The sequence below is a fragment of the Felis catus genome, chromosome A2 (assembly GCF_018350175.1).
Source record: "Felis catus isolate Fca126 chromosome A2, F.catus_Fca126_mat1.0, whole genome shotgun sequence".
Lineage (NCBI taxonomy): Eukaryota > Metazoa > Chordata > Mammalia > Carnivora > Felidae > Felis > Felis catus.
Window position 1 is genome coordinate 147515879 of NC_058369.1, and position 13094 is coordinate 147528972.

At 50.6% G+C, this 13094-nt stretch overlaps 1 long non-coding RNA gene across 2 annotated transcripts in view; it reads right to left on the reverse strand.

The window, feature by feature from the left end:
* Positions 1 to 630: 630 nt before the first annotated feature.
* LOC109497801 overlaps positions 631 to 13094 on the reverse strand; it is a 36444-nt gene continuing 23980 nt past the window's right edge. Inside the window, exons 4-5 of one of the 2 annotated variants that reach the window (XR_006594577.1) lie at positions 3235 to 3483; positions 631 to 803 (exon numbers count right to left, since the gene is read on the reverse strand). This is a non-coding gene — a long non-coding RNA (uncharacterized LOC109497801). The remainder of the gene's footprint in view (positions 804 to 3234; positions 3484 to 13094) is intronic. The other variant, XR_006594578.1, reaches the window with a different exon arrangement.

The following is a 13094-nucleotide window of genomic DNA, read 5'->3' on the forward strand; positions in this document are numbered from 1 at the left end:
GTCTGGAAAACAACGCAGCTGTACCCAATCTCAGTTAATCCAGCACATGCTGGCACTACCATCTCAGGATTGCACAGTAAGTGACGTACAGCATGCAGAAGTACTCTGTGAATTTTGAAGTCAATGCAAATGTTCATTATTATCATCTTTTGAGCTCAACCTCTCTGGAATGTCTCTGTGTGGCTTCCAAACCTCACTCTGAGAAAGGGAGGGACATCTATTTACGCTCGTGTCTTTCCTGTGTGTGTTGGGGGAAAGTGCTGTGGGGGAGAGCATTAGGATGGGGGTCCGTGCAAGGAGGGAAGAGGGAATGGGAAAGGGAGGGGACACCTGTTTTTTAAATGGTTATTGATCTTTGAGAGGGGGCAGAGTCAGGGGGGCAAGGGATCGGAAGCCGGCTCTGTGCTGACAGCCGACAGCCTGAGGTGGGGCTCGAACTCACGAAATGTGAGCCATGACCTGAGCTGAAGCTGGATGCTTGACCAACTGAGCCACCCAGGCGCCCCCGGGGGACATATGTTTTGTAGGGAGCAGGAAGAGGAGCAGGAGTTTGTCAGACAAGCATGGAGGCCTGACCAGTTTGCATCCTGCACCTGAGCTCAGAAATAAACTTGCATGAGGCAGACTTTTATTCTAGGTGAATTTTGAGTAGAAGGGGAAGTTATCAGTTCAACAATGATTTATTAAATTTCTACTATGTTCTCTGAAAGCACCATAGGAATATATGAAAAAAGTACAGTAGAACTGCACTGTTCCAGATCTCACATTTCTGACAATCCATCCTTCTGGAAGAGAGTCAAGAACTAGGAAGGAAAAAAGGTCATTGATTAGTCAGAAATACACCACAAAGTACACACATAAATACACACATTTGTATATTTACTCTGGGCCTATTAACTTTTTTTTTTCTTTTTTTTTTCTTTAGTCAGAAATACACCACAAAGTACACACATAAATACACACATTTGTATATTTACTCTGGGCCTATTAACTTTTTTTTTTCTTTTTTTTTTTAATTTTTTTTTCAACGTTTTATTTTTATTTTTGGGACAGAGAGAGACAGAGCATGAACAGGGGAGGGTCAGAGAGAGAGGGAGACACAGAATCAGAAACAGGCTCCAGGCTCTGAGCCATCAGCCCAGATCCTGACGCGGGGCTCGAACTCACGGACCGCGAGATCGTGACCTGGCTGAAGTCGGACGCTTAACCGACTGCGCCACCCAGGCGCCCCTGGGCCTATTAACTTTTAATTTGCACATAGCTCTAGCAAACTTATTTATCTGTTTATTTGTTTATTATTTTTGTTTTAAATAATAGTTGTGGCTATGCCTTTTTATTTATTTTTTGTTAAAAATTTTTTTTAATATTTATTTTTGAGAAAGAGAGTGTGAGCAGGGGACGGGCAGAGAGAGAGGGAGACACAGAATCTGAAACAGGCTCCAGGCTCCGAGATGTCAGCACAGAGCCTGATGCGAGGCTTGAACCCATGAACTGTGAGATCATGACCTGAGCCAAAGTCAGACGCTTAACTGACTGAGCCACCCTTCTGCCCCGCCTTTTTTTTTTTTTTTTTTTCAGGTTTTCTTTTTTTAAGTCATGTCTCCACCCAATATGGAGCTGGAGCCCACAACCCCCCAGATCAAGAGTCCCATGCTCCAGGACTGAGCCAGCCAGGCCTCCCAGTTGTAACAGATTTAGATGTTACAAACTTGAAAGAGAGTTGCTACTATGGATGGGTCTATAAACAGTGGTCTAAAATTAGCCTAAAAACAAGGTAGGAGAGAAGGAAATCTAGCAAAACTGGTTTTGAAAGTCAGAGTCAGCTGTGATTTAGCGTGTGCGGAAAATGGCCTTCTGTATACCTCAATAACTTTTGTGTTGACCTCATCGTATGACCACATGCTACACAGGGCAACCTCTGAGAGCCAGAGAGGTGAAGGAACTTGCTCAAGTCTGCATAGCCAGCCGGGCAGCTTAAGTGGCACCCAGGTCTCCTTGTCCTACCTGGCCCAGGGTTCTTTCCACTGCTCATACAGGGATCCTAACTGAGACCCCAAGTTCCCAAGAAAACCTCAGATTCTGTTCTAGGTCTTCTATCTGAGACATCGGGAACATGTGTGCCTACTTTTAGAAAGAATTCCTTCGTAAATGATGATAATGAAGAAAAGATTGGGATCCGACAGAGGTCCTGTGTGCCCTGTGGCCCCCAAACGCATACACCAGCTATCTGGAGGCAAAGACTAACCCTGAGGAAGCAGACAGACAGCAAAGATTTTGCTCTGGGAGAAAGAAAAGGTCCGTCCCTTCCTTCTATGGGGCCCATGCCGACTTCGAGGGTCAGACTAGGCAACCAGAAGACGGTGCCAACGGGGGTGCTGATGGCAGGGCAGGCTTGTGATCCCCTGACATGCGCCAGGGGAGTGTGTGGAACGTCTCATCAGGTATATAAATACCGGACAGGCTTATTATTGGGTGTATACAGCCGCATTATTTTAATTCAGCGATCCTGTCCCCGGTGGTGGGCATCCCGCCAGTCTGCATTCCCACATCCTGCTGCCGACTCCGGGCCCACCCGTTTCTATATTGAGGAGCTCCTCTCCATAAATAAAGAACAGGAGTCAGGCACGAAAGAAAGGCCATTTAGAGCGCTGGGAAGGCTGTCACATGGCCCAACAAAGGGCAGGAAGTGCCGGGCGGTGGCCCTGTGTCGGTCCCCAGACCCAGCTCACCTGGCTGGGCTGTAGGGTCTTTGTGCAACAAATGTCAGGCCCAAGTCCTGAACTTCCTGCCATTTGTCAGGCTGTGCTGTGACCCAGAGTTCACCGAAATGCTTGCTGCTCCCAACAATACACACATACATCCTTTGGAAAAATTCTCTCTCTTTCTCCTGTCCAGGCAGTGATGGCTTTTTATGGAAGAGGCCGGGGGGATCCAGGGCTGAGCCATGGAAAGTTTCAGTTGTATTTCTCTTCTGAAGAAGCCTGGCTCAGACACAGCAGGGAGAGGGCAGGATCCCAGGGCCAGGGGACAGAAAGAAGCCCCGAGGTCCCACCCCGGCTCTGCTCCAGACTGGCTTGGAGCTGTGAGGCCATGGGGTGGGGGTGTCTGCTTCTGTGACCCATTTGCTTTCTTCTCCCGAACGAGACTCCAGAGTCTCTGTCCCACCTGTCTCCCCTGGGACCCCAGGATTTCTCTGCCCCAGAGTAGGCTGCAATCAGCATCCAGAATACCTACATGCCCACAGAGGTGAGCCTCCTGGAGCAAAAAATCAGGCCATGTGTCTGAAACAGAGGCTCAAGGATTGGAAGCCATGTCCCTGGCTCCCAGCTGCATCCTGGGACTCAGCGACTCAGGTCACTTCTCTGGGCAACGACGGAAGACTTTAACCACCCGCTCTGCTCACTTGGGCTGTGCTCAGCTGCACACAGTGGCTCCCAGATACTGGGATAAACACTGGTCCAGTGGTCCCCTGTCCCCTGTAAACTGAAGAAAGAGAAACGTGATATATTTTCCAGCTTGCTAAATTTATTCCATTGAAAGGACCATCCCTTCATTCTGAGATTATGTTCTGAAGTGGAGAAAAAGAAAAATGTGAATTTCCCCACGCTGCTAAGTGTATTCAGTTTTAAGGGTTGTCCTTTATGCTGGCATTATCTTCTTCCTTCCTCCCTAACATGACTTTCTTAGTGTTAAGATGTGCTTTTGTTTATGACATCCCAGTCATTTTAAAATGTGTTTACTTGGTGCCCCTGGCTGACTCAATCGGAAGAGCAGAGGACCTTTGATCTCCAAGTTGGAGCCCCACGTTGGGCATGGAGATTACTTAACAAACAAACAAACAGACAAACTTTAATAAATTTTAAAAAATAAGTGTTTTTGTTTGATTGAACAAAGAGGTGACAGTTCTATGCTAGCCCTCTGAACAAAAAACAAAAACAAAAACCAAACAACCACCAGCACCTGCAGCTTGTAAAGGAACCACACGAGGTGCACGGAAGAGGAAGACTGGGCTGTCTCCCTCAAGGGGCTATGGCTTGGTGGAGGGCCACAGACCTGCAATGGTGACACATTACAAAATCTCAAGGGACTCTGTGCCAAAGTGTGGGACCAAAGCTACTGGTGCCATTGGAGCTCAGAGGGGAGTCTGGCCCGAGACAGTCTTTTCCATAGCAAGCACTCAATTAACAGTGGCTGAGTAACGAATGACGGGAAACCACTGAAGAGGACTTAAGAAAATTGGGACTTGGGGGGCAACTGGGTGGCTCAGTCAGTTGAGCATCAGACTCTTGATTTCAGCTCAGGTCATGATTTCATCGTTCGTGGGATAGAGCTCCCACATTGGGCTCTGCCCTGACAGTGCAGAGCCTGCTTGGGATTCTCTCTCTCTCCCTCCACCCCCCCCCCAACTCCTCCTCAGTTCGCACATGCACACACACTCTCTCTCTCTCAAAATAAATTTTAAAAAAGGAAAATTGGGACTTGGAGGGGGAGGAAGTCTTGGTGAGGGGGCGGAGATAATGAAAGGTATTGCTGGTCAGCGTGTCAGCCCAAGCACAGGCACAGAGGCCCAAAAGAACACGCTTGTATGGGGGCTGCGGGGACTAGTGTGACTGAAGCAGAGACAGTACTAATCGGAATGGTGGGCTCTGATGTTAAATAAGTGCAGATGCGCCTTGAGATGTGTTTGGACTGGATGCAGCCATTAATGGGGGAGCCATGGCAGGTTCTTGAGCAGGGCAGTGCCAGGGTGAAATGCTAGATGAAGGCGATGACCCTGACAGCTGGTGTGTAGGGCTCGGAATCGAGAGCCTGGGGAGCAGCCAGAGGACTCCAACCTGGAAGGGCAGGGGGTGGGGGTGTGGGCAGTAGGGCTGGTGAGGGGGCACTGCCAGGATGGCGGGAGGACTGAGACTTTCATTCGGGAGTCTAGGAAAGTTTTGACATGCCTGAACAGAGGGAGATGTGGGAGAGGTAAGAGGTTCGGGATAAGACCCATGAGCCTGGCTACGGGTTTGCCAGCTTTGAGATGGCCGGACTGGCGAGTGTAAGTGTGCAGCCGCCCAGGGCTGTAGTGAGAGAGCCGGGGAAGGGACCCCGGCCTCCTCGCCGAGGGACGGGAGAGCAGAGGCCACCTGGTGCTCCTGTGGCTGCAGTCGGGGGATGGGGGGGACCCCATGGGAGCGGGGGTGCTGGCCCTTCCCAGGAAGATCTCCAGCTTGACTCAATAATGTGTGGAATTCGGGCCTGGATTGAAGGAGTTGAAAGCTGCCAGTGAGGGACTCTCTCCGGGAGGGGGGCTGTCAGGCAGGCCGGCCTGCCCGCTCTAGCAGCTTAGATAACCCAGAGCTATTTCAGGAAGAGAGTCCTAAGAAGATAAACAGGCCAGTGGCCAGCAGATGGACAGATAACCTGTGCTTACCGGAGGAAAGGCAAGAGGGCCCTCTGGGGACAGGGTCCTTCGAGACAGCAAGGTGCCAGGGTGCGTCAGAGGGGGGAGGTGTGGGGCTGCACCTGGGGAGGGGGCGTCTCATCCCCAGGCCCTGCCAGGCAGAAGCCCCTGTGATTCTGATGGGAAATGGAGACAGGAAGTTCCCTCAAGTCCAGAAGCTTTGGAACTTACTCGGGTCCGAGTGCCCCCAAACAGCGCCGGGATCGCAGGCTCTTTATGTTTTACTCTTTCACGTTGTCCGGGAATCAGTTGCCTGCCCGCATTTACTGGAGGCACGGCCCGGGGTGGTGCAGTGCGTGCGTGTGTGGGCTGGTGGTTGTAGAAGTTGAGTGTGTGTGATGTGTGCGTGTAACGTGTGTGGTGTGTGGGGGGTGGTATGGGGGTGAAGTATGTGTGCCATATATATGTGTGTGTGCAGCATGCACGCGTGGGGTACGGGTGTGCGGTGGGCGCGGGGTGTGCGTGGGTGCGGTACACGTGTGTACTGTGTGTGTGTGTGTGTGTGTGTGTGTGGATGTGTGCGCGCAGTGGGTGTGGGGACTGTAAGTACAGTATGTTGTGCGGTGTGTGTGTGAGGGTGTGTGTGTGCGTGTGAGGTCTGTGGGTCCAGTATACCGTGGGGGGTGTGCGTAGTACGTGTATACGGTACGAGCGTGCGGCGCGTGTGCGGGGCTGCGGGTATGGGTGTGTACGCGTGAGTAGCACGTGTGTGCAGCTCCGGCCAGCGGGAGGCGCGTGCCCGTGGTGTGAGGGGCGGGCAGTCCTGGCAGGCTCCGGGCCCAGCTCCCACCCCTCACCTCCTTGAAAACAGCGCTGTGACAAGCGGTGGCCCTCGGCGACTTCAGAACACGCTCTGAAGCCCGAAACCACCACGAGACGCCTTCAGGATTCAGTTCCAGGCCGCAGGCAGCCACCGTGCCCACCTTGCCCTCCGGGGGACCTCCTTGTCTATGTGTTTTCCTGTCTCTGGGCCCCTGTTTGCGCCATTTCCTCTCTGTGGAAGGCCCTGCCCATCCTCTCCACCTCAAAAAGCATCTTTGTCCTTGAAGGCTCGGCTCCCAGACCCCGGACAGTGACACCTTCATGGGCGCTTTCCTGGTTCAGGCCCGCTGCCCTCCGTCCGCTCCCGGCTCAGAGCTTCCCTTAAAACAGGCTTATGGCAGTGGGTGGGGCTGTGGCCATGTGCTGAGCCCGCTGCACTGAGACACCACGGGGGTGAGGGTGGGGAGCCGGGCCCAGACACTGGCCCCGGCCCCCGGGCTCCTCTCCGGGCCTCCCGGCAAGGCTTTGCTCCATCCACACACGGGCCTCACTGCAGCACGTTTTCTCATGGCCGTCTCTACAGGACCTCACACCTGGTTCTGCACCTCAGTTCCTGACTCTCCTGCTGGCACTGCCATCCTGCCGGCACCCAGGCTTAAACACTGGGCTTCCTGGGCGCACCTAGGTGGCTCAGTGAGTTAGGCATCTGACTTTGGCTCAGGTCATGGGTTCGAGCCCCGTGTCGGGCTCTGTGCTGACAGCTCAGAGCCTGGAGCCTGCTTCCGATTCTGTGTCTCCCTCTCTCCCTGCTGCTCCCGACTCACACTCTGTCTCTCAAAAATAAATAAACATTACAGAAATAATTTTAAAAAAGCGAACAAACTGGGCCTCTACCACTGTCCTGCATGTGTATGCACGCTCGAGTGTGTGTGCATGACAGAAAGAGAGAGGGAGAGAGAGAGGGAGACGAGTCACTGACCACATCTGTTCTTCTGGTCAGTGGCTGGACTCATGACAAGGAAGAAGATGTCATGATGTCTCTTGTCACTGTCCTTCCCCACTTCAGGTTTTGATTTCCTCTGATTAGACTACGCAGTAACAGCAAACATTGATGAAGTATTGGTTAGGGTCAAGGTGACAACTCCTTCGCCCCCTAGAGACAACGCAGCAGGGAACATCCAGAGCACAGCCCCCCAACCCTGCCCCACAGACCTGGGTGAGCGTTTCCTTGGGTAGCCAAGGAATGGGTCCTGCCACAGTGCTTTCCAGAACGGCCACACCGCTCCACTCCCAACTTGCCTATCTTGTTATCAACCACAGAGCACTTCATGTGCCTCTGAGCTTTCTCCCCCCATGTGGTCTGTTCATACCTTAGGCTTGTCTGTCTTCTGTTGGGCTTGATGACCTACCCCTGTCCTTTGTATATTCTAGATTTTACCTAGAATTAGAATAAACTCAGTGTTGGCAATGGCTTCTCCCATTCTATCATCCATCTATTAATTTTGTTCATAGTATCCTTCTTTGTCAATGAGGCCTTCATTTTGGTGTAGAAAAAGGAAACTTTTATTTTTTTTCAGTGTTTATTTTTGAGAGAGAGAGAGATTGTGCACATGAGCAGGGGAGGGGCAGAGAGAGAGGGAAACAGAGGATTCAAAGCTTTTAGCACAGAACTCATAAACCAAGAGATCATGACCTGAGCCAAAGTTGGACGCTTAATCGACTGAGCCACCCAAGCATCCCCCCAAAATCAAACTTTTAAATTTTTGTGCATGCTTTTGAAATTTTAAGATGTCCTTTCCAGTTTCTAAGTCACAAAAATATTCTCCTATGGGGGTGCCTGGGTGGCTCAGTCAGTCTAAGTGTCCGACTCTGGATTTTGGTTCAGATCATGGTCTTGCTGTTTGTGGGTTCAAGTTCCACATTGGGCTCTGTGCTGACAGCACAGAGCCTGCTTGGAATTCTCTCTCTCTCCCCCCCTCTCTCTCTGCCCTTCCTTCCCATCTCAAAACAAATAAAAAAAATATTCTCCTATACTTTCTTAGACTAGCCTTACAAGGTTAATACCTTTTCTTGTACCAGGCTTATACTTTATCTAGTGTTTTCCATAGTGACAGGTACTCTGTAAGTGCTTTGCAGACACTTTGCAGACACTTAACAGGTGGAGACTGCTTCAGATCCATGTATTAACTTGTTCAATGCTCACAACCCTGGGAGGTGGGCACTGTTACTATCATCCCCAGGCTACATTTTAGAAAACTGAGGCACAGAGAGGTTAAGTGACTTCTCCAGGGTCACACAGGTAACAAGCTGAAGAATCTAGGAGTCTGGCTCCAGAGACTGTATCTTCAATGTCAGTGCTAAACCTTCTCTCTCAGGTGAACTTCACAGCAACCCTTAGCATAATGATTAACTTTATAGGTCAACTTGACTGGCTGAGGGATGGATGCCCAGAGAGTGGGTAAACTGTTTCTGGGTGCATTCTTGAGGGTGTCTGCCTTCTCCCTCAGACTGAATTATCTCACCAGCTTTCCTGGTTGTCCAGCCTGCAAATGGCAGATCTTGGGACTTCTTGGTCTCCATAATGGCATGGGCCAATTCCTACAGTAAATCTCCTTTTGTATGTATCTCTAGGTATCCTGTTGGTTCTGTTTCTCCAGAGAGCCCTGATTAGTACACTCAGAGTAAATGAACGGATGCCACTCCTCCTTGCCCTAGCTCACAGCCCCAGACAGCCACAAAGTCAGTCTGAGCTTACAGCCTGTGCCTTGAGCCACTGCACTTCGTTCCCACTGGGAAAGAAAGCCTGAGGTGAGCACCTGGACCTAGGTGGCTCATTTTTTAAAAAAAACTTTTTTTTAAGGTTTATTTATTTATTTTGAGAGAGAGAGAGAGAGAGAGAGAGAGAGAGAGAAAATGCATGTATGAGCTGGGGAGGGGCAGAAGGAGAGAATCCCAAGTAGTCTCTGCACTGTCATCACAGAGCCCAATGCGCGGCTTGAACTCACAAACCATGAAATCATGACCTGAGCCAAAATCAAGAGTCAGATGCTGAACTGACTGAGCCACCCAGGCACCATAGGTGGCTCATTTTATAAAATACCCCCCAAATAAAGCAAGTTAAAAAAATAAAGAAAATGATCCCAAAGAATAGGAGTGGGGGCTTGAAGAGAGCCAAGCGGGAAGGAGGGCAAGCCAGTCCAAAGAAGCCCTTCCAGGCTGGCTACTGCCGTGGCAGCTGGGGCTCCATCCTGCTGGAAACCTCTGAGGGAAACATAGAAAGGGTCTCAGAATTGTCCTGTGAAGAATGGGACAACATATACCTAGAAGCTCCCATTCCCCCACTGGCCAAGAATTATCCTGTCACGTGTATGAGTGTCCAGAGTACCCGGTCATGGAGGAGCCTGGGGGGCAGAATGGTGACAGGTGCATCTGGCAGGTGCTGGCAAGGCTGGCTGCTACAGCCACGGCTGGGGGAAGGGTGGGTGCGGAATACGTGAGGCCAGGTGCTGCCTGGAGTTATTACTACTTGACACGTCCCTCCTAGTCTCCAGAAATTTCTCTCCCTGCAGACCCGTCTTGTTTCTCCAAGCAGATCACTGGCTTCTGGGATGTGGGTATGGGCACATCAGCTCACTGATCTTTATTTCCTCATGGTGTCCAGTGAGGTGCTGAGAACAGAGCACACTCTGATACAACAACCTCATCCTTTACTGAACAGCTTTTATGTTCCTGGCAGGTTTGGAGGCAGCGGGGGGGCGGGGGGTGGTGGTGGCGGGGTGGTTCTCTACCTCTGCATCACTTTAATCCTAGTGACAGCTCTGCTCTGCTTTTGGGTGAGGACGTACAGGCTGAGAAGTTTAGGGACTCACTGCAACAGAGCTAAACCAGAATCTAGGCTGGTGCCAAACAGGGACTCGGAGCTCCCTGAGTGCTGGTTTAAGGAAGCTCGTGACCCAGCTTCGGTCACCTGGACCCAGGACACCAGGGGGAATGGGGAGGAAGGAGCCTTTACTCAGAGGAAACAGCCAGAGGCTTATTGGCGAGAGAGGCAGGAGAGCTGGGGCTTGTATAAGGAAGAGCACTTTGGCCAAGTGCAGGAAATTTGTGGGAGGCTCTCCTAAAAGAGTTGCTGCTTTGGGGGCGGGGGTGGGAGAAGGTCAGGGCAGGGGAGGTTACTCCTTATACCTCAGGCGGCAATGGGTGGGGGAGCTTGGGCTGAACTTTAAAATGCCCCAGTCACACTGCAGTCTCCATGAGGGCAGGAGAGACGCAGAGAGAAGCCGCTTTTCTCTGCCCACGAGAGCATCTGGGTGTGTGTACCTTTGTCATGGTCACAGAGGGTGGAAGATAAATTGGGGTGGTGCCCACTTCCCAGCATATCCCCCTGGTTACATGCTGTCACCAGTCTTAACCCACCCACCAGACCAACCCCCAACCTCACAGCTGAGCGGCCGCTCCACACTTCTGTTACTGGTTTTCAGCAACGAGCCTAACAGTTCTTGGGGGCTCCTCCATTATGTCACAGGGGAGCAGCTGGGATGCTCTTCCTGTAGACTCCCACCAGCTGCCACCCTTCCCAGGCTTGCGCAGTTCAATGGCAGCAGGAATGGAAAAAGGGACAAGAGGTTCCCCAGACCTGTGGCCTGGTCAGCCCTTGAGTGAGGTAGGATTTGTCCTTGGTGTCCCTCTTGCATGTTCCTCCCCTGACTTCAGGATAATCTCTGTCTCTGTGAGTAACTGACTTGTCCCCCACTCCTTTAGCCTGGCCCCGGTCCTGGTCCTGGGCTCTGGGTTCACACCACGCTCCCCTCTAATGCCACTTCCAAGAGGCAGCCCCTGCCAACAGTTAGCTGTTTATATTAGTGACATATGTTTAAAAACAGGATCAAACAATGTGTATCACGTTCAAATCACTCCCCTCCTTCAGTAAGGTCACAGCCACCTTTCCACAGAAGGCACATGGACCCAACTTTTTCTTTTCAGGGACTGCTTGACATTTCAGTACAGGCACATGCCATATTATTAACAGGCTCACTTCCCATTCTTTACTGAGAAAGTGTCATGGATAAAGCTCTATTGTGTGGACCAGAATTTACATTCAAGTAACGAAAACAGGAAATATAACAGTAATTATATAAACAAGCCAGAGCACTAGGGATGGTGTTAAGTGTGATAAAGAAAATAAAACCAGAGGGTTTGGGAAAACGTCACTCTCGGGTGACACTTGACAACTAAATAGAAACTTCTGGAGAACAAGAAGGATGCATACTTGGGCCCCGTCCAGTGTGGACTAGGATGCACACTACTGGTGACACCAGTGAATCCATATGATGTGGACGGTAGACATGGAGACGAGAGGAACCCTGTGGCATGAGTCTTGCCTCTTCCTTACTTGGTGTCCTCAGGGCCAGTGGCAGCAGGTACAGGACAGCTGCCAAGGGATGGGTACATACAGGTACACAGGCTGCTCAGCAGGCCCACGGCCCCGTGGAGTGAGTCCCTAACAGACGAGGCAGGCATGACAGAGCACTGGGCCAGGCCCAGCTGCAGCACTCCCTCATTTTTGTGACCTCTCAGAGTAATAAGGGGACTCTCTAATTTGTAAAACTGAATAAAACACCTAATCTGCCTCCGCTTTCACAAGATAACTTAAATGGAGTTGCTTTAGGGGGCGCCCGGGTGGCTCGGTTTGTTAAGCGGCCAACTCTTGATCTCAGTTCAGGTCTTGAGTTCAGGTCATGGGTTCAAGCCCCATGTCAGGCTCTGTGCTGAGTGTCAAGACTGCTTAAGATTCTCTCTCTCGGGGCACCTGGGAGGCTCAGTCAGTTGAGCATCCGACTTCGGCTCAGGTCATGATCTTGTGGTCCATGGGTTCAAGCCCTGCATCGGGCTCTGTGCTGACAGTGCGGAGCCTGGAGCCTGCTTAGGATTCTGTGTCTCCCTCTCTCTCTGCCCCTCCCTGGCTTGGGCTCTGTCTCTCTCTCTCTCTCTCTCTCTCTCTCTAAAAAATAAGTAAACATTAAAAAATAAAAAATAAGGCTTCTACATCAGTGTCCTGGGCCTGCTGTAACAAAGCACCACACACTGGATGGGTTTAACACAACAGAAATTATTGTCTCACAGTTCCAGAGGCTGGAAGTTTGAAATCAGGTCGGCTCCTCCTTAGGGGCTCTGAGGGGAATCTGTTCCAGGCCTCTGTCCTAGCTTCTGGTAGCCATCAGCGATCCTTGGCATTCTGTGACAGCATCTCTAATCTCTGCCTCTGTCATCACACAACATCCTCCCTGGGTGTCTGAATCCAAATTTCTCTCTTTTTATGAGGACACCAGTTATTGGATTAGGGCCCACCCTAGTGACCAAGTCTTAACGTGATTACATCTGCAAAGACCCTATTTCTTTCTTTATTCCTCCCTCCCTCCCTCTCTCTCTCCCTTTCTTTCTTTTCTTTTTCTTTCTTTCTTTCTTTCTTTCTTTCTTTCTTTCTTTCTTTCTTTCTTTCTTTCTTTCTCTTTCTTTCTTTCTTTCTTCTTTCTTTCTTTCTTTCTTTCTTTCTTTCTTTCTTTCTTTCTTTCTTTCTTTCTTATGTTTATTTATTTTTGAGAGAGAGACAGACAAAGCACTAGCAGGGGAAGGGCAGAGAGAGAGGGGGACAGAGGATCCAAATAGGGCTCTGCACTGACAGCAGAAAACCCAATGCAGGGCTCAAATCCACAAACTGTGAGGTCATGACCTGAGCTGCTTTCCAAATAAGGTCACACTCACAGGTACCAGAGTTAAGACTTGAACATATCTCTTTGTGGGCACACAATCCAAACCATTATAGTACTTAATGTCCCCTTCATCATCAGCACCATCATTGTCATCATCACCACAAAGAATCAAT